At 40.3% G+C, this 26317-nt stretch overlaps 1 protein-coding gene across 12 annotated transcripts in view; it reads left to right on the forward strand.

Moving 5' to 3' along the window:
* Window positions 1–26317, forward strand: part of SPIDR (scaffold protein involved in DNA repair) — a 486770-nt gene that overhangs the window by 228918 nt on the left and 231535 nt on the right. The gene's annotated exons all lie outside the window — the stretch shown is intronic.

Here is a 26317-nt window from a genome sequence, read left to right on the forward strand (position 1 = left end):
AGGAACCCAATAGAAGCAGTCATAGCAATGAAAATAGTAACTTTTGATGAGCGTTCACTTGTCTTTTAAGGGCTTTATACATATCAACCCTTTGAGGGCCGATCCCACTGCTCTTCGCATCTGCCGTGAATTTGTTGGTAAAGCCTAACAAGGTGGGCCATCTCACCTAGGGTGGGCTCAGCTGTCCTGGGCCAGGTCCTGCTCCTGAGGTCCTGGTGAACCTCATAGTCCTTTGTGCAGCACCTCCTTGAAGGTAAATCCATCCTCCAGAGCAGAACATGGTGGCAGAGGCACAGTGACACTGGTCCCCTATCCTCCTCATGCAGTGGCTCATGCTGTTAGGTTTCCTGAGGCTCAGTTACTACAGATGGGTGTATTTGGGGGAGATGGTCTCATAGTTCTGGACATATAAAAGCAACAGTAAAAAGCAGGCATCAGAAAGCTGATACCAGACACAATTGTGATCCTGGATTAGAAAAGAATTGTTATAAAAGACATCATTGGGACCGGTAGTAATATTTGAACATGGATTGCATCTTGGATTACAGTATTGTATCAATATCACATTTCCTGAATGTGTTCACCACACTGTGGTGTTCAAAGGGAATGGCTGTGTTCTTAGAAACAGATCCAGACCTGGACGGCAGTTCCAAGATGGCTGAATAGGAACAGCTCCAGTCTATAGCTCCCAGCATGAGTGACACAGAAGATGGGTGATTTCTGCATTTCCAACTGAGGTACTGGGTTCATCTCACTTGGGCTTGTTGGACACTGGGTACAGGACAGTGGGTGCAGCCCACCAAGCGTGAGCTGAAGCAGGGCGAGGCATGGCCTCACCCGGGAAGTGCAAGGGGCCAGGGAATTCCCTTTCCTAGCCAAGGGAAGCTGTGACAGACGACACCTGGAAAATCGGGTCACTCCCACCCTAACACAGTGCTTTTCCAATGGTCTTAGCAAACGGCACACCAGGAGATTATGTCCCGTGCCAGGCTCGGAGGGTCCCATGCGCACGGAGCCTTGCTCATTGCTAGTACAGCAGTCTGAGATCAAACTGCAAGGCCACAGCGAGGCTGGGGGAGGGGTGCCCGCCATTGCTGAGGCTTGAGTAGGTAAACAAAGCAGTCAGGAAGCTCAAACTGGGTGGAGCCTACGACGGCTCAAGGAGGCCTGCCTGCCTCTGTAGACTCCACCTCTGGGGGCAGGGCATAGCCAAACAAAAGGCAGCAGAAACCTCTGCAGACTTAAATGTCCCTGCCTGACAGCTTTGAGAGAGCAGTGGTTATCCCAGCACGGAGTTTGAGATCTGAGAACGGACAGACTGCCTCCTCAAGTGGATCTCTGACCCCTGAGTAGCCTAACTGGGAGGCACCCCCCAGTAGGGGGAGACTGACACCTAACACCTGACACTTCACCCCTCTGAGAGGAAGCTTCCAGAGGAACAATCAGGCAGCAACATCTGCTGTTCTGCAATATTGTCTGTTCTGCAGCCTCCGCTACTGATACCCAGGCAAACGGTCTGGAGTGGCCCTCCAGCAAACTCCAACAGACCTGCAGCAGAGGGTCCTGTTACAAGGAAAACTAACAAACAGAAAGGACATCCACACCAAAACCCCATCTGTACATCATCATCATCAAAGACCAAAGGTAGATAAAACCACAAAGATGGGGAAAAAACAGAGCAGAAAAGCTGAAAATTCTACAAATCAGAGCGCCTGTCCCCCTCTAAAGGAACACAGCTCCTCGCCAGCAACAGAACAAAGCTGGACGGAGAATGACGACTTTGACGAGTTGAGAGAAGAAGGCTTCAGGTGATCAAACTTCTCTGAGCTAAAGGAGGAAGTTTGAACCCATGGCAAAGAAGCTAAAAACCTTGAAAAAAAGATTAGACGAATGGCTAACCAGAATAACCAGTGTAGAGAAGTCCTTAAATGACCTGATAGAGCTGAAAACCACGGCACAAGAACTACGTGACAAATGCACAAGCTTCAGAAGCCGATTTGATCACCTGAAAGAAAAGGTATCAGAGACTGAAGATCAAATAAATGAAATGAAGCGAGAAAAGAAGTTTAGAAAAAAAAGAGTAAAAAGAAACAAACAAAGCCTCCAAGAAATATGGGACTATGGGAAAAGACCAAATCTACGTCTGATTGGTGTACCTCAAAGTTCTGGAGAATAAAACCAGGTTGGAAAACACTCTTCAGGATATTATCCAGGAGAACTTCCAATCTAGCAAGGCAGGCCAACATTCAAATTCAGGAAATACAGAGAACGCCGCAAAGATACTGTTCGAAAAGAGCAACTCCAAGACACATAATTGTCAGATTCACCAAGGTTGAAATGGAGGAAAAAATGTTAAGGGCAGCCAGAGAGAAAGGTGAGGTTACCCACAAAGCGAAGCGCATCAGACTAACAGCTGATCTCTCGGCAGAAACTCTACAAGCCAGAAGAGAGTGGGGGCTGATATTCAACATTCTTAAAGAAAAGAATTTTCAACCCAGAATTTCATATCCAGCCAAACTAACATCCTTAAGTGAAGGAGAAATAAAATCCTTTACAGACAAACAAATGCTGAGAGATTTTGTCACTACCAGGCCTGCCCTAAAAGAGCTCCTGAAGGAAGTACTAAACATGGAAAGGAACAACTGGTACCAGCCACTGCAAAAACATGCCAAATTGTAAAGACCATCGATGCTAGGAAGAAACCGCATTAACTAATGAGCAAAATAACCAGCTAACATCATAATGACAGGAACAAATTCACATGTAACAATATTAACCTTAAATGTAAATGGGCTAAATGCTCCAATTAAAAGACAAATTGGATAAACAGTGAAGACCCATCAGTGTGCTGTATTCAGGAGACCCATCTCATGTGCAGAGAGACACATAGGCTCAAAACAAAGGGATGGAGGAAGATCTACCAAGCAAATGGAAAACAAACAAAAAAAAAAAAGCAGGGGTTGCAATCCTAGTCTCTGATAAAACAGACTTTAAACCAACAAAGATCAAAAGAGACAAAGATGGCCATTACATAATGGTAAAGGGATCAATTCAACAAGAAGAGCTAACTATCCTAAATATATATGCACCCAATACAGGAGCACCTAGACTCATAAAGCAAGTCCTTAGAGACCTACAAAGAGACTTAGATTCTCACACAATAATAATGGGAGACTTTAACACCTACTGTCAACATTAGAGAGATCAACGAGAGAGAAAGTTAAAAAGGATATCCAGGAATTGAACTCAGCTCTGCACCTAGAGGACCTAATACACATCTACAGAACTCTCCACCCCAAATCAACAGAATATACGTTCTTCTCAGCACCACTTCGTACTTAGTCCAAAATTGACCACATAGTTGGAAGTAAAGCACTCCACAGCAAATGTATAAAAACAGAAATTATAACAAACTGTCTCTCAGACCACAGTGCAATCAAACTAGAACTCAGGATTAAGAAACTCACTCAAAACCACTCAACTACATGGAAACTGCACAACGTGCTCCTGAATGACTACTGGGTACATAACGAAATGAAGGCTGAAATAAAGAGGTTCTTTGAAACCAACAAGAACAAAGACACAACATACCAGAATCTCTGGGACACATTCAAAGCAGTGTAAAGAGGGAAATTTATAGCACTAAATGCCCACAAGAGAAAGTGGGAAAGTTCTAAAATTGACACCCTAACGTCACAATTAAAAGAACTAGAGAAGCAAGAACAATCACATTCAAAAGCTAGCAGAAGGTGAGAAATAACTAAGATTAGAGCAGAACTGAAGAAGATAGAGACACAAAAAACCCTTCAAAAAATCAATGCATCCAAGAGCTGGTTTTTTGAAAAGATCAGCAAAATTGATAGACCGCTAGCAAGACCTAATAAGAAAAGAGAGAAGAATCAGACGCAATAAAAAATGATAAAGGGGATATCACCACTGATCCCACAGAAATGCAAACTACCATCAGAGAATGCTATAAACACCTCTACGCAAATAAACTAGAAAATCTAGAAGAAATGGATAAATTCCTGGACATATACACCCTCCCAAGACTAAACCAGGAAGAAGTTGAATCCCTAAATAGACCAATAACAGGCTCTGAAATTGAGGCAATAATTAATAGCCTACCAACCAAAGAAAGTCCAGGACCAGACAGATTCACAGCCGAATTCTACCAGAGGTACAAGGAGGAGCTGGTACCATTCCTTCTGAAACTGTTCCAATCAATAGAAAAAGAGGGAATCCTCCCTAACTTATTTTATGAGGCCAGCATCATCCTGATACCAAAGCCTGGCAGAGACACACAAAAAAAGAATTTTAGACCAATATCCCTGATGAACATCGATGCAAAAATCCTCAATAAAATACTGGCAAACCGAATCCAGCAGCACATCAAAAAGCTTATCCACCATGATCAAGTGGGCTTCATCCCTGGGATGCAAGGCAGGTTCAACATACGCAAGTCAGTAAACGTAATCCAGCATGTGAACAGAACCAAAGACAAAAACCACATGATTATCTTAATAGATGCAGAAAAGACCTTTGACAAAATTCAACAACCTTCATGCTAAAAACTCTCAATAAATTAGGTATTGATGGGACATATCTCAAAATAATAAGAGCTATCTATGACAGACCCACAGACAATATCATACTGAATGGGCAGAAACTGGAAGCATTCCCTTTGAAACCTGGCACAACACAGGGATGCCCTTTGTCACCACTCCTATTCAACATAGTGTTGGAATTTCTGGCCAGGGCAATCAGGCAGGAGAAAGAAATAGAGGGTATTCGGTTAGGAAAAGAGGAAGTCAAATTGTCCCTGTTTGCAGAAGACATGATTGTATATTTAGAAAACCCCATCGTCTCAGCCCAAAATCTCCTTAAGCTGATAAGCAACTTCAGCAAAGTCTCAGGATACAAAATCAATGTGCAAAAATCACAAGCATTCTTATACACCAATAACAGACAAACAGAGAGCCAAATCATGAGTGAACTCCCATTCACAATTGCTTCAAAAAGAATAAAATACCTAAGAATCCAACTTACAAGGGATGTGAAGGACCTCTTCAAGGAGAACTACAAACCACTGCTCAACGAAATAAAAGAGGACACAAACAAATGGAAGAACATTCCATGCTCATGCATAGGAAGAACCAATGTCGTGAAAATGGCCATACTGCCCAAGGTAATTTATAGATTCAATGCCATCCCCATCAAGCTACCAATGACTTTCTTCACAGAATTGGAAAAAACTACTTTCAAGTTCATATGGAACCAAAAAAGAGCCCACATTGCCAAGATAATCTTAAGCCAAAAGAACAAAGCTGGAGGCATCACACTACCTGACTTTAAACTATACTGCAAGGCTACAGTAACCAAAACAGCCTGGTACTGGTACCAAAACAGAGATATAGATCAATGGAACAGAACAGAGCCGTCAGAAATAATACCACACATCTACAACCATCTGATCTTTGGCAAATCTGACAAAAACAAGAAATGGGGAAAGGATTCCCTATTTAATAAATGGTGCTGGGGAAACTGGCTAGCCATATGTAGAAAGCTGAAACTGGATCCCTTCCTTACACCTTATACACAAATTAATTCAAGATGGATTAACTACTTAAATGTTAGACCTAAAACCATAAAAACCCTGGAAGAAAACCTAGGCAATACCATTCAGGATATAGGCATGGGCAAGGACTCCATGACTAAAACACCCAAAGCAATGTCAACAAAAGCCAAAATTGACAAATGGGATCTAATTAAACTAAAGAGCTTCTGCACAGCAAAAGAAACTACCATCAGAGTGAACAGGCAGCCTACAGAATGGGAGAACATTTTTGCAATCTACTCATCTGAAAAAGGGCTAATATCCAGAATCTACAAAGAACTCAAACAAATTTACAGGAAAAAACAAACAACCCCATCAACAAGTGGGCGAAGGATATGAACAGACACTTCTCAAAGGAAGACATTTATGCAGCCGATGGACTCATGAAAAAATGCTCATCATCACTGGCCATCAGAGAAATGCAAATCAAAACCACGCCAGTTAGAATGGTGATCATTAAAAAGTCAGGAAACAACAGGTGCTGGAGAGGATGTGGAGAAATAGGAACACTTTTACAGTGTTGGTGGGACTGTAAACTGGTTCAACCATTGTGGAAGACAGTGTGGCGATTCCTCAAGGATCTAGAACTAGAAATACCATTTGACCCAGCCATCCCATTACTGGGTATATACCGAAAGGATTATAAATCATGCTGCTATAAAGACACATGCACATGTATGTTTATTGCAGCAATATTCACAATAGCAAAGACTTGGAACCAACCCAAATGTCCATCAATGATAGACTGGATTAAGAAAATGTGGCACATATACACCATGGAATACTATGTAGCCATAAAAAAGGATGAGTTCATGTCATTTGTAGGGACATGGATGAAGCTGGAAACCATCATTCTCAGCAAACTATCGCAAGGACGAATACCCAAACACCACATGTTCTCACTCATAGGTGGGAATTGGAAAATGAGAACACTTGGACACAGGAAGGGGAACATCACGTACTGGGGCCTGTGCTAGGGTACGGGGATCGGGGAGGGATAGCATTATGAGATATACCTAATGTAAATACGAGTTAATGGTTGCAGCACACCAACGTGGCACATGTATACATATGTAACAAACCTGCACGTTGTGTACATGTACCCTAGAACTTAAAGTATAATAATAAAATATAATCATTGGAAAAGACTTTCTACACATGTCAAAAACATTTTTAGCCAAAACTTGTAACTACAAATAGCATGCTTCACATTTCGTGGTACTTCAAACTTTAAAAAGACGTATTCAGAAATAAATCAACCAATATGAATACAGAAGTTGTTAAAACAGTATTATAATCATAAATGGGTCTTTTAAGTTTTTTACTGAAACAATAGTTTTCACTAAATTTTACCTAAATCGAAAAAATAGAATAAACACTGTCAGAATATATATTGAGTTAAAAATGACTAAATATTTTTATGTTTCTGTCAATATATGGAATTTTTCTTAAAGGTGGTCAATAAAGTAAAATTCTGTCTATTTAAAAGAAAAAAAGAAAGAAACAGATCCAGACCTATTTAGAATTAAATGGCCATGATATCTGCAGTTTATTATCTGTGGTTCAGCAATATAATAGTATCAGTAGCCACAGTCACCACCACAACTATATATATATATAGTTGCTCACCGTTCATGAATCTAGGTCAGGAATACAAAAGTTCTGGCATGTTTTCTGTAAGTCTGAAAGAATTTCAAAAAAAAAATGTTGAGGCAGAGCGGCTACCTGAGGTAGCCACAAAACCTACGTGCAGAGATCAGAAGAACACAAATACAGTGAACGTGCTGAGGGCCAGGGGCAGCTGTTCAGAGTTGCTGTTCTCTGCTGTCTGCTTTGGTGTTTCAGAAGGGTGTGGCCCCAGTATTAGCTTGGCATGGTGGCGTACACCTGTAGTCCCAGCTGCTCCAAGAGGCTGAGGCAGGAAGATAGCTTGAGCCCATGAGTTAAAAGCTGTAGTGAAGTATGATCCTGCCACTGCCCTCCAGCCTGGGCAACATAGTGAGACCCTGTCTCTTAAAAAAAAGAAAAAGAAAACCAGCCAATATTGAACCTTTTGTTTTTACAGTGATTCTATGCTGAGGTCTCTAACCACACAGCAACCTACAATGATGTGAGAAGGAGCCAGGCCCCAGAAGGCCAGGCAGTACAGGAGGAATGAGGTGACGCTGTCTTATGGTTAACCATGTGACACTACCCGTGGATAGTGCCCAGGTCTCTCACTCCCCAACCTGACTCATAACTAGACCCCTGTGCATCAGATTGACCCCTTCCCTGTGGTAATGTGAAGAAGCTGGGTGGACATGATGTGTCAAGAATGGCCCAGGCTGTTCTCTAGTAGCAAACTCCCAACCTACATTTCATGTCTTTAGTGCATGGTATGACTCTCCCCTCATTTCCATCTGCCAGACGCAGACGTGGCCTGGACTCCACCCACACATAATTTTATTCTTCCGAAGATATAAGACCAGTATCTGGCAAGCAGGCAGGCTTCTCACCAAGGCCATTTCCTCTACAGAGGGGTTGGTTTTGAAAATTAGCCAGGTCTCTCATCCCCAAGAAACAGATAAACCATGGTGCATTTTAGCCCTAATGAATTCACTTCTTGCACCCTGCTGATTGTAAATCAGTGGTTAGCATGGAATACCAAATTATTAGTGACAAATGAGTGCCTTGTCATAGACTTCCTCTAGAATGGCTCTTTGGTTCCTTTTCTTTTCCATTTTCACTGCTGCCCTTTTACCTCTTCTCTGAATCATTGCAATGGCCTTTAGCTGGTTACCTGCCTACTTCTGGACCCTTCTTTTCTCAAGCCATTTTTGGTCCTCCTTTGTGTGTTGTCATAGCTATTAAGTAAATTTAGGAAGCCTATGTCTGGCCGTATTGCTCGTCTGTTCAGAAATCTTAGATGGTTCCTTGAGATGTATGTTAGAGCCTGCTTCTCAGTATACAAGTTTTCCCTCATGCAACTTCTCCAAGTGCATTTTGTGTTGTTCTGCCATTCATTCTTTGGCCCAATTAATGAACTAACTCAATATTCCTGGTATTTCCACCCTCATTGTGCCCGGAGTGTCTTGACTGTTCATTTAAGACATCTCAAATTCTACTTCCCAATGAAGTCTCTACTGATACCTTCCAGCTGGATGGGCTTTCTCTAGTGTTTGAGCCATTGGAGAGAGAGAGTGTGTGAGAGAGTGTGTGTGTGTGTGTGTGTGTGTGTGTGTGTGTTTACATAGAACTTCGCAGATAGCACCTGTCATATTCTGCTAATGCAAGAGTTATGCATAGGTTTGTTCTATCTTTCTGCTTTGGAGACTGCTAGCTCCTTAAGAGCAGAAACAATGGATATGGTATGGTGCCATACACAGGACAGATCTCCAGTAATAGAATTTATTATAATTTGGAATGACATTGTGGAAAAACTCATATATTCCATATAGGTTTGATGTTATTATCGTTAAACCTGCTACCAATAAGAAACCCAGAGTTAATGCCACAAATGCCATTATTATTTTAATATATTAAACAGGTTTTAAAATTTATTTTCCAGAAAACATTTAAGAAAGGAAATTAATGCTGTGGGACTCCAAAAATATGATGTCTTTCAAGTATTGTGCTTTGTTTTTTAACACTCCAGGATCAAATATGAAAATGTTAAATGTAGATTTTTAAATTTTTAAAGCTTACCTATTTTTCAGTAACACCCTGAAAGAAGAATTGCAAACCCTGATGGCTGCTGTTGTCCTGGTGATCAGAGCAGAGGTCTGGAGCCTGGGAGAGGCCCAGCAGCCTGGAGTGGTAGCAGCAGGGCTTAGATGATGAGAAAATCTTATTGTTTTTTCACATTCTGTCATAGGACTTGAAAATGTTCCATCTAGTGACAATTCTTTAAGAATACTTTTGCATCCAGGAATTGATAGATTTTGAAGGTTTTGGGTTTTTTATATTATTATTATAGTAAGACTCTGGTCCCTTAAGAGCTGGATATTTACTATCTAGAATGAATAAACCCTTCCCCCATCCCAAGTTAACACAAAGCTTTATTTTTTATTAAATAGTGCATCCTTTTAAAACAATTTTATGTTCCCTTCAAAAAGCATAAGGGGGAGAGCAAATTATGGAAGCTTTCATTGCCTCCCTCCCTTCCTCCTCCCTTCTTTTCTCCTTCCCCTCCCCTCCCCAGGCTGGAATGCAGTGGCACAGTTATACCTCACTGCAGCCTCCAACTCCTGGGCTTAAGCGATCTTCCTGCCTCAGCCTCTTTTGTAGCTGGGACTCCAACCATGTGCCACCATGCCTGGCTAGTTTTTAAATTTTTCATGGAAATGGTGGGGGGGGGTCTATGTTGCCCGGGCTGGTCTTGAACTCCTGGGCTCAAGTAATCCTCCTGCCTCAGCCTCCTAATTAGCTGGGACTACAAGTGTAAGCCACCATGCCTGGCCTAGAATTTTTTTTTTCAAGACAGGGTCTCACTCTATTGCCCAGGCTGGAGTACAGTGGCACCATCACAGCTCACTGCAGCCTTGACCTCCCCAGGCTCAGACAATCCTCCCACCTCATTTTTGAGAAATAACATTTTTCAAATACAGTGTCAATGAAAATAGAAATAAATATTAGTGTAAATAAATATTTTAAAAACTACACTGAAACTGTGAACGATTTGTTTATACTGTCAGACTTCATATTGATTGAATTTACAGGATTTATAAATCACAATTTAGTCTCTGATTTGATCAGAAACAATACGACTTAGGATACTAGATTTCACAAGGCTTTTGTGAGGATCAAATGAGATTATATATCTGAAAGTCTTTCACAAACTGTGAAGTACAAGTGTTTCTAGTAAGTGGCATGCCACTTTGTATTGCTTTTACTATGGCTATTAGGCTGTGAAATTGAGACCTTCCTCCTCCCCTCTTGAAAGCAAGGGAGACTTCCCATCTCTAAGGATTTCTTTCACTCTCACTCAGCTTGCCTTGCTAGTTCTTAGGAGTGAAGTGAGATACTTCTTATTTTTCAATCCATCTATGAAAAATTTATGCATCTTTTAGTAGGGTGTTCATTTGCATGATTTATTTGTTTTCACCCCAGTGAAGGGGAAGTGGTATGGGGCTACAGGTGACTTTTGTAATGTTCTCCATTAATAAGACTGGGCCACTCCAGTGAGTCTTTTGAGTTGTAACCAACTCTATTTCAGTGACAGTATTTTTGTAAAGTTACTGTTTGGAAACTTATCTTGTTATCTTGTATGTGTATTGCATAGACCCAAGGATCTGATTGAAATAACATGGCAACAATTTTGCCACCAAGAACATGCATTTTAACCACAGCACCCTTCTATTGCATAGTGCACATGTGCAGGAATTGAGCTGGCTTTTACTAAATGAATATTTTGTTCACTTGTATCCAGATCACTTGGGACTGTGGGCACATTGGGAATTTCACCTCAGTCTTTGTCTCCCTGTCCTGAGATGGTACAAGTATCATCTAAAAGGATGTATAAAACAGGTGTATGAGAGCTGCTTTACCCCCTCCCACCCAAAAAAAAAGATATAATTAACATAGTATACAATTCTTCATTTTAAAATGTATAGTTAAGTGGTTTTTTATATACTCACAGAGTTGTACAACCATGAGAACTTTTTCATTACCCCGAATAGAAACCCTGTACCCATTAGCTATTACTTTTCATTCCAGCTTATCTATTTTTTTATTTTTGTCACATGTCCTTTTGGTATCATATCTAAGGAGCCATTACCTGGCCCAAGGTTTCAAATATTTGCTCTGATTTTTTCTTTCAAGACTTTTATAGTTTTAGCTCTTACTTTTAGATCTGTAATCTATTTTGAGTTAATTTTTGTGTATGATGTAAAAAGGGGTTCAAAATCATTCTTTTGCCTGAGAATATCCAGTTCTAGCACCATTTTTGAAAATATTACTTTCTTCTTCCTGAATTTTCTTGGCACTCTTGTTGAAAATCAATTCACTGTAAGTTCAAGAATCAATTCTTTCCCATTGATTTATATTTCTGTCCTTATGCCACTATTGACTTTAGGTCTATGTACCATCCCGTCAAGTATTTTTTGATACTATCGTAAATGAAATTTTTGTTTTTAATTTCATTTTCATATTGTCTGATCATATAGAAATACAATTTAAATTTACGATAAATACAATTAATTTTTGTATATTGATCTTGTATCACGTAAACTTGTTGAACTCATTTATTACTCATAATAGTTTTTTTAAGATTCTTTATTATATACAAGATTACGTCATCTGCTAATAGGGAGTTTTACTTCTTGCTTTTCAATCAGGATGCCTTTATTTTTTCCCCCCTTGCCTCATTTCCCTGACTGGAACCTCTAGTACAATGTTGAATAGAAGTGTCAGAGCAGACATCTTTGTCCTTTTGTGGATCTTAGGGGGAAAGTGTTCAGGGAAAGCATTCACCATTAAGTCTGATGTTAGTTGTAGGGCTTTTGTGGATGCTGTTTGTCAGTTTGAGGAAGTTGTCTTGTATTTCTGAAGTTCTTGAGTGTTTTCATCATGAACATGTATTAAATTTTGTCAAATGCTTTTTCTGTGTCTATTTAGATGATTATGTCACTTTTGTTCTTTAGTGAGATGATTCTGTTACATTAATTGAGTTTCAAGTGGTAAAGCAACCTATGATTCGTGGTATAAATCTCATTTAGTTGTGGTATATAATCCCTTTTATGTGGTGCTGGATTTGGTTTGCTCACATTTTGTCAGAGTTTTTGCATATATATTCATAAGAGATATGGGTCTGTAATTTTCTTGTGATGTCTTTTATTTTGGTATGAGAGTAATACTATTGACCTCATAGAATGAATTCTCTACTCTTTTTTTTTTTTTGAGTTTGTAGAAGATTGTTATGAATTTCTCTTTAAACATTTGGTAGAATTCACCACTGAAGCTATCTGGGCCTAAGTTTGTTTGTTTGTTTGTTTGTTTGTCAGAAGTTTTAAGTTACTGACTGACTTTCTTTATTTGTAATAGATTTATTCAGATTTTTAATTTCTACCTGTCAGTTTTGGGAGTTTGTGCCTTTCTAGAAGTTTGTCCATTTTATTTCCGTTTTCTAATTTGTTGACTTACGGTTGCTCAGTTTATTTCCTTTTAGTGTGCTATAGAATCCCTTCGCCTTCTGTAAGCTTGGTAGTGCTTCCTCTCTTTCAATTCTGATTTTCACAATTTGAGCCTTCTCTCATTTTTTCTTAGTCACCCTAGCTAATAGTTTGTTGATTTTGTTGGTCTTTTCAAGCGACCATCGTTTGGTTTCATTGGTTTCCTTTATTGTTTTCTATTCTCTATTTCATGTATTTCTGCTTAATCTTTGTTATTTTCTTCCTCTGCGTGCTTTGGGTTTTGTTTTTTCTTATTTTTCTGGTTTCTTAAGATGAAAGTTTTGGTTGATTTGAGGTCTGTCTTTTTTAATACAGGCATTCACAAATATAAATACTCTTCTAAGCACTGCTTTAGCTTGATGTCATAAGTTGTGCCTTGTTGTATTTTCCTTTTCATTAATCTCAAAGTATTTTCTAATGTCCCTGTGATTGCTTCATTGGCCCGTTGGTTGTTTAGGGTTGTGTTATTTAAGTTCCACATCTTTGTGAATTTTCCAAATTTCATAGTGCTATTGATTTCAAATTTCATTTCACTGTGGTCAAATAAGATACCTTGTATGACTTCCGTCATTTTGAATTTACTGAGCATATGGTCTGTTTGGGAGAATGTCTGTGCACACTTACAAGGAATAAGCTTTTTACAATTTTTCATTTAGCATAACCATAGCTTTTAATTTTGCTTGATTTTTTTTGGTAAGGCTTGATGGAATTATTAGTTCTACAAGGGTAAAGGGTTTAGTTTAAATTGACATTGCATGTAAATATAGTGTTTGAGAGGGCTTGGAGTATCTGTCTACAGTCCATCTGGTCTTTCGACAGCTGTTGTCAGGCATCATTCTAAAGACAGGCTAGTAAGGAAACTACCTAAGGCAGAGTCTTCATGTGGAGAGCCTGTTGATTATGTTAGTTTAACAAAGGGAATTGTGGCAGTTACATACAGTGCTTCGTTGCTGAAAGAAGGCATGCATTTGTACAGCAGAGTTATTGAGAGGTACCCAAAGAGGAGCGGGTAAGCAAGGTGAGCACTGCTTTCTTTTCTGAATTGACTATGACATCAATACAAACATAGTGTCAAGAATTAACTGTAACTTTCAATGTTGAAACAAAGAAAAAGACCGATGTGTGTTTTCTTATAAGACTGGAGGACAGATGATGCCTCTCTCTCTCTGTCTCTCTTTCTCTCCCTTGTTTTTGCAGTGATAGGCCAAAGGGAAGCACATTGTTGGCCAGTTGATCTAAAAGTTCCTTTGCAGCATTCTGGTAATGAGCAACAAAGGCACTCATTGGCAAACGTTCCATCTTGAATAACTGAGGTCAACAGGTTCTTTATCAAAGCAACCCAGGTTAAATATGCTCTTTTATGATCTAACACACTGTAATAATCAAATCACAATTTTTAAAAGCAACCCAGAACATTATTGAAAAATAGCTTTTTTGTTTTAAAATAAAGCAGTAATACAAAACAATGCTTAAGTTATGGGTTACAATGAATGCTTTCAGTGTTTATGACCTTCCCAGATAGTATCTAGGAAGATTGTCTATATTCTGACTATAAAAATAGGACCAGGACGAAGTTTTTTTGACTGCTACTGCTGGTATGTCCTAGATACTCTGCTATTTTCTGGGCTTTTCCTTTGCTGCCTAAGGGAGAGAATATCACATCTATCAGGTCAAGACTTGTACATTTGCCACACCAACTTAGACCTAACATGTTTGCATTTATGTTCAACCAGTCCATAGTGTATGATATACTCCATTGTCTTTGCTATAAAAGAAAGGCATAATGTTAAGAATATCTTTTATATCTATATTGAGTAATTGCCGTGCCCTTACCTAGCTGGTTCATTTTGATCCCAAATTCAGTGTTTCCTCATTTAGCTTTTTGATGACGTACTGAATAAACAGTGTTGCAATATGTACCTATTTTGCTCATTTAAGAAAATATTTGTAATCGCTACCACGAGGGTTTTTCATTACCATCTAGAAGCAAAGACCTCTGTTTTCCTTCAGTTAACTTTCAGTATCAGAAATTCTAACTGTTTAGCAAAAGAAACCATAAAAACCATTTATGTGGATCAGTGAGCCTTTACTCCTGTCTGCCCAGGAGGAACTCAATAAATGCCTCTTGACTGACGGAAAATTGCTTTGGTAATACTAAGCAGAGAAAATATGAAGAGTACATAACACATTGCTTGATGCATGATTCTTGGCTGTACTGCACTGACATGTAACTAAGGACAGAAATTCATGCAAAGTCTATGACTGTCAGACTTTTAGAATATAGACTGGTATCATCCAAATGACGGATGTATGTTTGCACCAGTGTTGGCTCAGAAAGTTTCTTAGAGCTTTGGGGTTGCCTCTAAAATATAGTTCCACCCCAGGCTCTCCCCTGTCAAGCAGACTTGAATCCCTGGAATGGCTCTAGAACCACTTTGGCTTCATTAAAACATTTGAACTACTTGTGGACAATTGAGCACCATGACTTTCAGAAGTAGAGACCATCAAATGATACGGCAGCATTTCTTTTCTTTTCTTTTCTTTTTCCCTTGATTTTTGTTCTTTTATTTTGTTTACTAGACTCATTTAGCCATCTGTGGAAAATTTTTCCAGGAACACGGCCATAATCTTTTTTTTATTGTACTTTAAGTTTTAGGGTACATGTGCACAACATGCAGGTTAGTTACATATGTATACATGTGCCATGTTGGTGTGCTGCACCCAGTAACTCGTCATTTAACATTACGTATATCTCCAAATGCTATCCCTCCCCACTCCCCCCACCCCACAACAAGCCCCAGTGTGTGATGTTCCCCTTCCTGTGTACATCTGTTCTCATTGTTCAGTTCCCACCTATGAGTGAGAACATGCAGTGTTTAGTTTTTTGTCCTTGCAATAGTTTGCTGAGATTGATGATTTCCCGCTTCATCCATGTCCCTACAAAGGACATGAACTCATCCTTTCTTATGGCTGCATAGTATTCCATGGTGTATATGTGCCACACTTTCTTAATCCAGTCTATCATTGTTGGACATTTTGGTTGGTTCCAAGTCTTTGCTATTGTGAATAGTGCCACGATAAACATACATATGCATGTGTCTTTATAGCAGCATGATTTATAATGCTTTGGGTATATACCCAGTAATGGGATGGCTGGGTCAAATGGTATTTCTAGTTCTAGATCCCCGAGGAATCGCCACACAGACTTCCACAATGGTTGAAGTAGTTTACAGTCCCACCAGCAGTGTAAAAGTGTTCCAATTTCTCTGAATCCTCTCCAGCACCTGTTGTTTCCTTTTTAATGACCACCATTCTAACTGGTGTAAGCTGATATCTCATTGTGGTTTTGATTTGCATTTCTCTGATGGCCAGTGATGATGAACATTTTTTCATGTGTCTGTTGGCTGCACAAATGTCTTCTTTTGAGAAGTATCTGTTCATATCCTTTGCCCACTTGTTGATAAGGTTGTTTGTTTTTTTCTTGTAAATTTGTTTGAGTTGATTGTAGATTCTGGATATTAGCCCTTTGTCAGATGGGTAGATTGTAAAAATGTTCTCCCATTTTGTAGGTTGCCTGTTCACTCTGATGGTAGTTTCTTTTGCTGTGCAGAAGCTCTTTAGTTTAATTAGATCCCATTTGTCAATTTTGGCTTTTGTTGCCATTGCTTTTGTTGTTTTAGACGTGAAGTCCTTGCCCATGCCTATGTCCTGAATGGTATTGCCTAGGTTTTCTTCTAGGGTTTTTATGGTTTTAGGTCTAACATGTAAGTCTTTAATCCATCTTGAATTAATTTTTGTATAAGGTATAAGGAAGAGATCCAGTTTCAGCTTTCTACATATGGCTAGCCAGTTTTCCCAGCACCATTTGTTAAATAGGGAATCATTTCCTCATTTCTTGTTTTTGTCAGGTTTGTCAAAGATCTGATGGTTGTAGATATGCAGCATTATTTCTCAGGGCTCTGTTCTGTTCCATTGGTCTATATCTCTGTTTTGGTACCAGTACCATGGTGTTTTGGTTACTGTAGCCTTGTAGTATAGTTTAAAGTCAGGTAGTGTGATGCCTCCAGCTTTGTTCTTTTGGCTTAGGATTGACTTGGCGATGCGGGCTCTTTTTTGGTTCCATATGAACTTTAAAGTAGTTTTTTCCAATTCTGTGAAGAAAGTCATTGGTAACTTGATGGGGATGGCATTGAATCTGTAAATTACCTTGGGCAGTATGGCCATTTTCACGATATTGATTCTTCCTATCCATGAGCATGGAATGTTCTTCCATTTGTTTGTGTCCTCGTTTATTTCATTTAGCAGTGGTTTGTAGTTCTCCTTGAAGAGGTCCTTCACATCCCTTGTAAGTTGGATTCCTAGGTATTTTATAATCTTTGAAGCAATTGTGAATGGGAGTTCACTCATGATTTGGCTCTCTGTTTGTCTGTTATTGGTGTATAAGAATGCTTGTGATTTTTGCACATTGATTTTATATCCTGAGACTTTGCTGAAGTTGCCTATCAGCTTAAGGAGATTTTGGGCTGAGATGATGGTGTTTTCTAGATATACAATCAAGTCATCTGCAAACAGGGACAATTTGACTTCCTCTTTTCCTAATTGAATACCCTTTATTTCCTTCTCCTGCCTGATTGCCCTGGCCAGAACTTCCAACACTATGTTGAATAGGAGTGGTGAGAGAGGGCATCCCTGTCTTGTGTGAGTTTTCAAAGGGAATGCTTCCAGTTTTTGCCCATTCAGTATGATATTGTCTGTGGGTTTGTCATCGATATCTCTTATTATTTTGAGATACATGCATCATACCTAATTTATTGAGAGTTTTTAGCGTGAAGGGTTGTTGAATTTTGTCAAAGGCCTTTTCTGCCTCTATTCAGATAATCATATGGTTTTTGTCGTTGGTTCTGTTTATATGCTGGATTATGTTTATTGATGTGTGTATGTTGAACCAGACTTGCATCCCAGGGATGAAGCCCACTTGATCATGGTGGATAAGCTTTTTGATGTGCTGCTGGATTCGGTTTGCCAGTATTTTATTGAGGATTTTTGCATCGATGTTCATCAGGGATATTGGTCTAAAATTGTCTTTTTTTGTTGTGTCTCTGCCAGGCTTTGGTATCAGGATGATGCTGGCCTCATAAAATGAGTTAGGGACGATTCTCTCTTTTTCTGTTGATTGGAATAGTTTCAAAAGGAATGGCACCAACTCTTCCTTGTACCTCTGGTAGAATTCGGCTGTGAATCCATCTGGTCCAGGGCTTTTTTGGTTGGTAAGCTATTAATTATTGCCTCAATTTCAGAGCCTGTTATTGGTCTATTCAGAGATTCAACTTCTTCCTGGTTTAGTCTTGGGAGGGTGTATGTGTCCAGGAATTTATCCATTTCTTCTAGATTTTCTAGTTTATTTGCGTAGAGCTGTTTATAGTATTCTCTGATAGCAGTTTGTATTTCTGTGGGATTGGTGGTAATATCCCCTTTATCATTTTTTATTGCATCTATTTGATTCTTCTCTCTTTTCTTTATTGGTCTTGCTAGCGGTCTATCAGTTTTGTAGATCTTTTCGAAAAACCAGCTCCTGGATTCATTGATTTTCTGAAGGGTTTTTTGGTGTCTCTATTTCATTCAGTTGTGCTTTGGTCTTAGTTATTTCTCACCTTCTGCTAGCTTTTGAATGTGATTGCTCTTGCTTCTCTAGTTCTTTTAATTGTGATGTTAGGGTGTCAATTTTAGATCTTTCCCGCTTTGTCGGTTATGAGCATTTAGTGCTATAAATTTCCCCATACACACTGCTTTGAATGTGTCCCAGAGATTCTGGTATGTTGTGTCTTTGTTCTCGTTGGTTTCAAAGAACCTCTTTATTTCTGCCTTCATTTCGTTATGTACCCAGTAGTCATTCAGGAGCAGGTTGTTCAGTTTCCATATGGTTGAGCAGTTTTGAGTGAGTTTCTTAATCCTGAGTTCTAGTTTGATTGCACTGTGGTCTGAGAGACAGTTTGTTACGATTTCTGTTCATTTGCATTTGCTGTGGAGTGCTTTACTTCCAACTATGTGGTCAGTTTTGGAATAGGTGTGTTGTGGTGCTGAAAAGAATGTATATTCTGTTGATTTGGGGTGGAGAGTTCTCTAGATGTCTGTTAGTTCCACTTGGTGCAGAACTGAGTTCAATTCCTGGATATCCTTGTTAACTTTCTGTCTTGTTGATCTGTCTGATGTTGACAGTGGGGTGTTAAAAGTCTCCCATTATTATTGTGTGGGAGTCTAAGTCTCTTTGTAGGCCTCTAAGGACTTGCTTTATGAGTCTGGGTGCTCCTGTATTGGGTGCATATATATTTAGGATAGTTAGCTCTTCTTGTTGAATGATCCCTTTACCATTATGTAATGGCCTTCTTTGTCTCTTTTGATCTTTGTTGGTTTAAAGTCTGTTTTATCAGAGACTAGGATTGCCACCCCTGCCTTTTTTTGTTTTCCATTTGCTTGGTAGATTTTCCTCCATCCCTTTATTTTGAGTCTGTGTTTGTCTCTGTAAGTGAGATGGGTTTCCTGAATACAGCACACTGATGGGTCTGGACTCTATCCAATTTGCCAGTCTGTGTCTTTTAATTGGAGCATTTAGCCCATTTACATTTAAGGTTAATATTGTTATGTGTGAATTTGATCCTGTCATTTTGATGTTAGGTGGTTATTTTGCTCGTTAGTTAATGCATTTTCTTCCTACCGTCAATAGTCTTTACAATTTGGCATGTTTTTGCAGTGGCTGGTACCAGTTGTTCCTTTCCATGTTTAGTGCTTCCTTCAGGAGCTCTTTTAGGGCAGGCCTGGTGGTGACAAAATCTCTCAGCATTTGTTTGTCTGTAAAGGATTTTATTTCTCCTTCACTTAAGAAGGTTAGTTTGGCGGGATATGAAATTCTGGGTTGAAAATTCTTTTAAGAGTGTTGAATATCGGCCCCCACTCTCTTCTGGCTTGTAGAGTTTCTGCCGAGAGATCAGCTGTTAGTCTGATGCGCTTCACTTTGTGGGTAACCTCACCTTTCTCTCTGGCTGCCCTTAACATTTTTTCCTCCATTTCAACCTTGGTGAATCTGACAATTATGTGTCTTGGAGTTGCTCTTTTCGAACAGTATCTTTGTGGCGTTCTCTGTATTTCCTGAATTTGAATGTTGGCCTGCCCTGCTAGATTGGAAGTTCTCCTGGATAATATCCTGCAGAGTGTTTTCCAGCTTGTTTCCATTCTCCCCGTCACTTTCAGGTACACCAATCAGACATAGATTTGGTCTTTTTACATAGTCCCATATTTCTTGGAGGGTTTATTCATTTCTTTTTATTCTTTTTTCTCTAAACTTCTTTTCTCGCTTCATTTCATTCATTTGATCTTCCATCACTGATACCCTTTCTTCTAGTTGATCAAATCGGCTACTGAGCTTGTGCATTTGTCACGTAGTTCTTGTGCCTTGGTTTTCAGCTCCATGAGGTCCTTTAAGGACTTCTCTGCATTGGTTATTCTAGTTAGCCATTCGTCTAATTTTTTTTGAAGGTTTTTAACTTCTTTGCCATGGGTTCGAACTTCCTCCTTTAGCTCAGAGTAGTTTGATCATCTGAAGCCTTCTTCTCTCAACTCGTCAAAGTCATTGTCCGTCCAGCTTTGTTCCATTGCTGGTGAGTAGCTGCTTCTTTTGGAGGAGGAGAGGCGCTCTGAGTTTTAGAGTTTCCGGTTTTTCTGCTCTGTTTTTTCCCCATCTTTGTGGTTTTATCTACCTTTGGTCTTTGATGATGGTAACCTACAGATGGGGTTTTGGTGTGAATGTCCTTGCTGTTTGTTAGTTTTCCTTCTAACAGTCAGGACCCTCAGCTGCAGGTCTGTTGGAGTTTGCTGGAGGTCCACTTCAGACCCTGTTTGCCTGGGTATCAGCAGCGGAGGCTACAGAACAGGTGATATTAGTGAACAGCAAATGTTGCTGCCTGATCGTTCCTCTGGAAGTTTTGTGTCAGAGGAGTACCCGGCCGTGTGAGGTGTCAGTCTGCCCCTACTGGGGGGTGCCTCCCAGTTAGGCTACTCGGGGGTCAGAGACCCACTTGAGGAGGCAGTCTGTCCATTTTCAGATCTCCAGCTGAGTGCTGGGAGAACCACTACTCCCTTCAGGGCTGTCAGACAGGGACATTTCAGTTTGCAGAGGATTCTGATGCCTTTTGTTTGGCTATGTCCTTCCCCCAGAGGTGGAGTCTACAGAGGCAGGCAGGCCTCCTTGAGCTGCGCTGGGCTCCACCCAGTTCGAGCTTTCCAGCGGCTTTGTTTACCTACTCAAGTCTCAGCAATGGCGGGCGCCCCTCCCCAAGCCTCGTTGCCGCCTTGCAGCTTGATCTCAGACTGCTGTGCTAGCAATGAGTGGGGCTCCGTGGGCATAGGACCCTCCGAGCCAGGTGCAGGATATAGTCTCCTGGTGTGCCATATCCTAAGACCGTTGGAAAAGCGCAATATTAGGGTGGTAGTCACCTGATTTTCCAGGTGCCGACTGTCACCCCTTTCTTTGACTAGGAAAAGGGAATTCCCTGACCCCTTGCGCTTCCCAGGTGAGGCAATGCCTCGCCCTGCTTCGGCTCATGCTAGGTCCACTGCACCTGCTTTACGACACTCCCCAGTGCGATACCTCTGTTGGAAATGCAGAAATCACCCGTCTTCTGTGTCAGTCACACTGGAAGCTGTAGACTGGAGCTGTTCCTATTCGGTACGGCAGCATTTCAAATGCACTGATCTGTGGTCATCTAGTGACAACACTAGCATTGCCACCTGGGCTTCCCCACTAGGGATATTAGTGTTCACTCTCTCCGAACCGTTACCTTTTGTGAATTTTTTTCCATCACTTCTCAACCATATGTATCCTTAGCTTATATCTTGCGCATAATTTCAGTGTATGTAATTCTGTTGTTTTTTGAGTATTGCCCTCCTGGCACATTGAATGTATCTTCTGACTCATCATTTTCTGAATCTTAAACTATAAAATGGAAAATTATGCCTTCTGTAGATGTTTCTATACTTTCTCAAACCATTTCTGCATATATATTACCTCTTTTGTTTCTTGTAGTAATGCTACAAGAGTTGAGAGCTCAGTTGCAGATGACAGAATCCAGGCAAGGCTTTCTAAGCAGAACATGTTTGGCTGCTGCCTACCCACCTGGAAGTAACACAGGGAGGAGGGCAGCTACTAGACAGTTGAGCACAAATGCTGCTGTTTCAGCTGCATGTTTGTGTGTTCTGTGTCAACATAAACCCCCCTTACATTTCCAAACAACAGCAGCAACAATTTATTTACACCATCATACAGCTCTCCCCTATAGAAATAATGAGGGTCTCACTCTACCTAGAGGGCAGTCCCAAAATCTCGTTTGTTTCTGCAGTCAGTTCCACCAGTGCAGGTTCTCAGGGTGATCGTTCTTTCTTTCTCTAATTTAATTTAGACAGTGTTCTGTCTTAGAATTCTGGGATCCTGTAACCTATAGAATGAATTGCAAGGCTAATATCACCAATAGACCCTATCTAAAACTGGGGAAATGGAGAAAGGAAATTAGTTAACATGCATAAATATGTACTTGCCACACCGAGAGAGAAAGAAGTATACATAATTATTAGACTTCTCATTTCTACAAGTGGTTACTACCCGTTTCATGGTCTACATGCCCTAAAGTATCCAAATGTATTACCTAGTGGGTTTACGGACATATGCAGTGTTACTGGCAGACGGTGAAGACAAAACCAAACCTGAGTAGGCATATATTCTAGTGAGGATAAAATGGTATCCTGTCGTGATAGAAGGGATTGAGTGTAATTAACTGGTTATTGTGTAGCAGGCGGTCCCTCCAGATCGATTGTTGTTCCTAGCAAGTTGACACTCCACTGTGTTGGGAAATAGCTAAGCTCTGTGCAGGGAGGCTGCCCGTGTTGTACTTTTACCACTGTGGTCACTTTGCTAATGAGCCCACTAAACAACCTCTGGGCTACTGTGGAAAGAGTGAGACAAGCATTCATAGGGTGATTTATCATGTCCACCTGGTTTTTGAGAGCCTTCTCTCCAGTAAGCATTCAGATGGACACCGTATCTGTCTTACTCCTGGTTCAAGAAATCCACCCATATGCCTCTTCCCAGCCACCTGCTGCCAGCTCCTCAATCTTCTTCCTCCTTTGTCTGTGCTAGTCAATGTAAGTTCTGATTCTTTGTGAGTAGAGGCTTGTACTGCAAGCTGTCTTTCGGTTGGGTCAGATAGTCCATGATATGTGCCATAAAGCGTGTTCCCAATGGTTTAGCTCAGTAGTTGCTGCTGCCAATGAATCAGTGTGATCCATACCTCATGCCATCTCTACTGGGAAGACTGGACCCAAGACATGCCATGGGAAGCTCTGCTCCTCTGTCAGGGCCTTCTGTGAAGGAAGCTGCAAAGCTGTAACAGCGGACTTCAGCTGCTCATATCATGTTGCTCCATCTGGATACCAGCTCCTCAGATAGCTGGTCATGCAGACTTTCCCATGAGCCCTGGTGGGGGCTGAGGGAAGGATGGCAGGATGCAAGAGTAGGCACATCGGTAATATAAGCTTCTTGTTGACGGAACTTAATTTTGGATGCTATTCACACCTAAATATGCTATATATATATGACTTTTACCTGAGGACACAGTATCCTGGACATGTTCTTCTCTGTAGCCCCAATACCCAGTTCATGTGGGTCCCATGGCCGTGTTTTCACAGTTAACTAACGTGAAATGTCAGCTGTTCATTCTCCACTAGGAGCCAGTATTAAGCCAATCTGTGTGCATCAAAAGGAAAATAGTTACTTGCTATATAGAGTATTGTGTGACCCCAAAACCTTGAGATTTTCCACTATTCTGTTTTGACTCTGAGTGTCCCAGTTCACTGGCCACAGGAGCAAGGGCAGAGTTGCTTGCCTTCCATCGTAGCTCATATGGAGGGCTTTTTCTTGGCCCACTCAATACTGGATTGAGTAATTATGGGTTACTCAGTAAATAGATGAAGGAAGTACTCAGAAGGCTACCCTGGGAGCAGACTGGAGGAATGTGTTCTCTGCCCTCCTGCAAATACTTGCCTTAACAAGCTATTCTCAGGTATTGTTGCTTCTCACTAACAAATCCTATCAGCATGATGCCATCATGTCTTGTGGGCTGGTAAGATGATTGACGTTCCTATAGACTGAGTTATGGCACAGAACCAGAATTGACATAGTGCTCAGGCAAGATGGTGAAAGCAAGTAGCTTTCTGTTTTCCTGCTATTGGGATAGGAAAACATGTACATGCAAACACATACCACTTTTGTCATATCAGTAGGTGCACACCAGATAAGGGAATGCATTGACTTGATGTACTGGGTTTGATCAACTGGAGTTTCTCCTTGATGAAGTTTGTTATAATCCACTGTCATTCTCAAAGACCTGTGTGTCTTCTTCACAGGCCTGCACACAAAAAAAGAGATGTGATAGGAGTCACCACCCTGAACCTTTCAAGTCTCTGACAGTGACATTAATTTTTGCAGTTCCTCTAAAAGATGCCGTATTGCTTTCGGTTGCTATTGTGGCAGGGAAGAGAAGTTCAGAAGCTTTTCTTGAGCCCCTCGAATTCTAACAGTGCTCACTGCATAGGTCAAGACACAACTGTGGAAATTCTCCCCATGTGTAAGTGTAGATCCCGTCTGTAAACCCAGGTTCTGGGCAGGTAATAATACCACAGCCTCTATTTGTGTCTGACTCACACGCAGCTTCCACCCCACCATCAGGACACAGAGGTGTTGAGTCCTCCGGGAGAATGTCCAATAAGTGCTGAGAAGTCCGGTTATTTCTTTTTCTCCTCGAAAGTAGCTGCACATCCTTTGGGAATGGGTAGAAGAAAGACTTGTTACATGATTATATATTATGGAAGGATCCATAATATATAGATATATAATGGAAGGATCCATAATATATAGATATATAATGGAAGGATCCATAATATATAGATATAAAATGGAAGGATCCATTTTATATATATATATATAAAATGGAAGGATCCATTTTATATATATATATATAAAATGGAAGGATCCATTATATATATATATATAAAATGGAAGGATCCATTATATATATATATATAAAATGGAAGGATCCATTATATATATATATATAAAATGGAAGGATCCATTATATATATATATATATATAAAATGGAAGGATCCATTATATATATATATATTATGGAAGGATCCATATATTCCTTAAAGAACACTTTAAGGAAGTGTTCTTCCTTAAAGGACCAACCACTCCTTCAGTGAGAGGCTGTCGGACGAGAGAAGAGCGGCTATTGAGGCTGTCGTGCTGGATCCCTCTAGGCCTCTGTCACCTGCCTACAGATCAGATTAGAGTGTCTGAGGCTTTCCCACTATTCTGGCCCTACCGACCCTCTCATTAACTGTCCGCTCCCAAATACCTGGCTAGCTTACACACACTTTGGCCCTTCGGCTTGTTATGTTAGCCAGATCCTCTTGCCTCTGGACACTTAGCTCTGCTACCTCAGCCGTTCCTGTTCTTGTAGAAATCCGGAAGCCCTTGAGGCAGCATCTGCAGTGCTGGCCGGAGTTGCTGTCTGTGGCCTCCTGGGAGTGTAGTTAACGAGGTGGGTAAACAGGAGACATGGTAGATCCCCCTAAGTCTATATTTCTACATCTGTATTTTATCAAGACATTCCTGGCATCTAGCTATTCTAGTTTCTATTACAGGGGCCTGTTAAACTATGCAGAAGGTAGAAGTTTTAAGGTACTTGGTTTTAGGGCCCAGGAGAATGCCACTTATAGACTGGCATTTTGGCAACTATGATGAACTCCCAGTTTTATACCTTGGATACCTTTCTCTAGTAACCTATTACAACATCTAACAGACAAAAAAACAAGTCATATAACTTTTCAGCCTACTTTCACATTTATTTTCTTACTTCCTCTTTAGGTAACTGTGGTATTCATAAAACTAGATTCTTACAGATGAGGAAAGAAATTCAGAAAAGGTAATTAACTTTTCTGGGGCAGAACTAGGTCTACAACATATATCTCTTGACTTCTTGTCCTCTTTTGTTACAACACAAATACCGTAGTGGCATGTGGATGTGTGCATGTGTATAATATGGTGCACTCACACATACACCACACACACCACATATCACATACCACTTATGCACATACCACACACATGCACACACACACATGACACACACTTAACACACATCTGTACACCACACACACTCCCTATCCAGAAACTACAATTTGTGTCATGTCAAATGTTGATGCTCCTAAAAACAGCATATATTATTAAGAAAATCAAATACAGCAATTTCTTTTGTTTGGATGAAGGTAAAATCTGCATTTCGATTTCAGCTATAATCATTACTTGCAATATGGGGGGGTTTTTTTCCTAAAAATTCTCACCTCAGAAGTTGCCCAAAACCCAACTCATGAAGGAATCTTCAGTCTCATTATTAATCAAAAAAATTAAAATATCTTGGCAAAATGTCTATGTCAACTCTATGTGTT

This window comes from Pongo abelii, chromosome 7 (assembly GCF_028885655.2).
Source record: "Pongo abelii isolate AG06213 chromosome 7, NHGRI_mPonAbe1-v2.0_pri, whole genome shotgun sequence".
NCBI classification, from domain to species: domain Eukaryota; kingdom Metazoa; phylum Chordata; class Mammalia; order Primates; family Hominidae; genus Pongo; species Pongo abelii.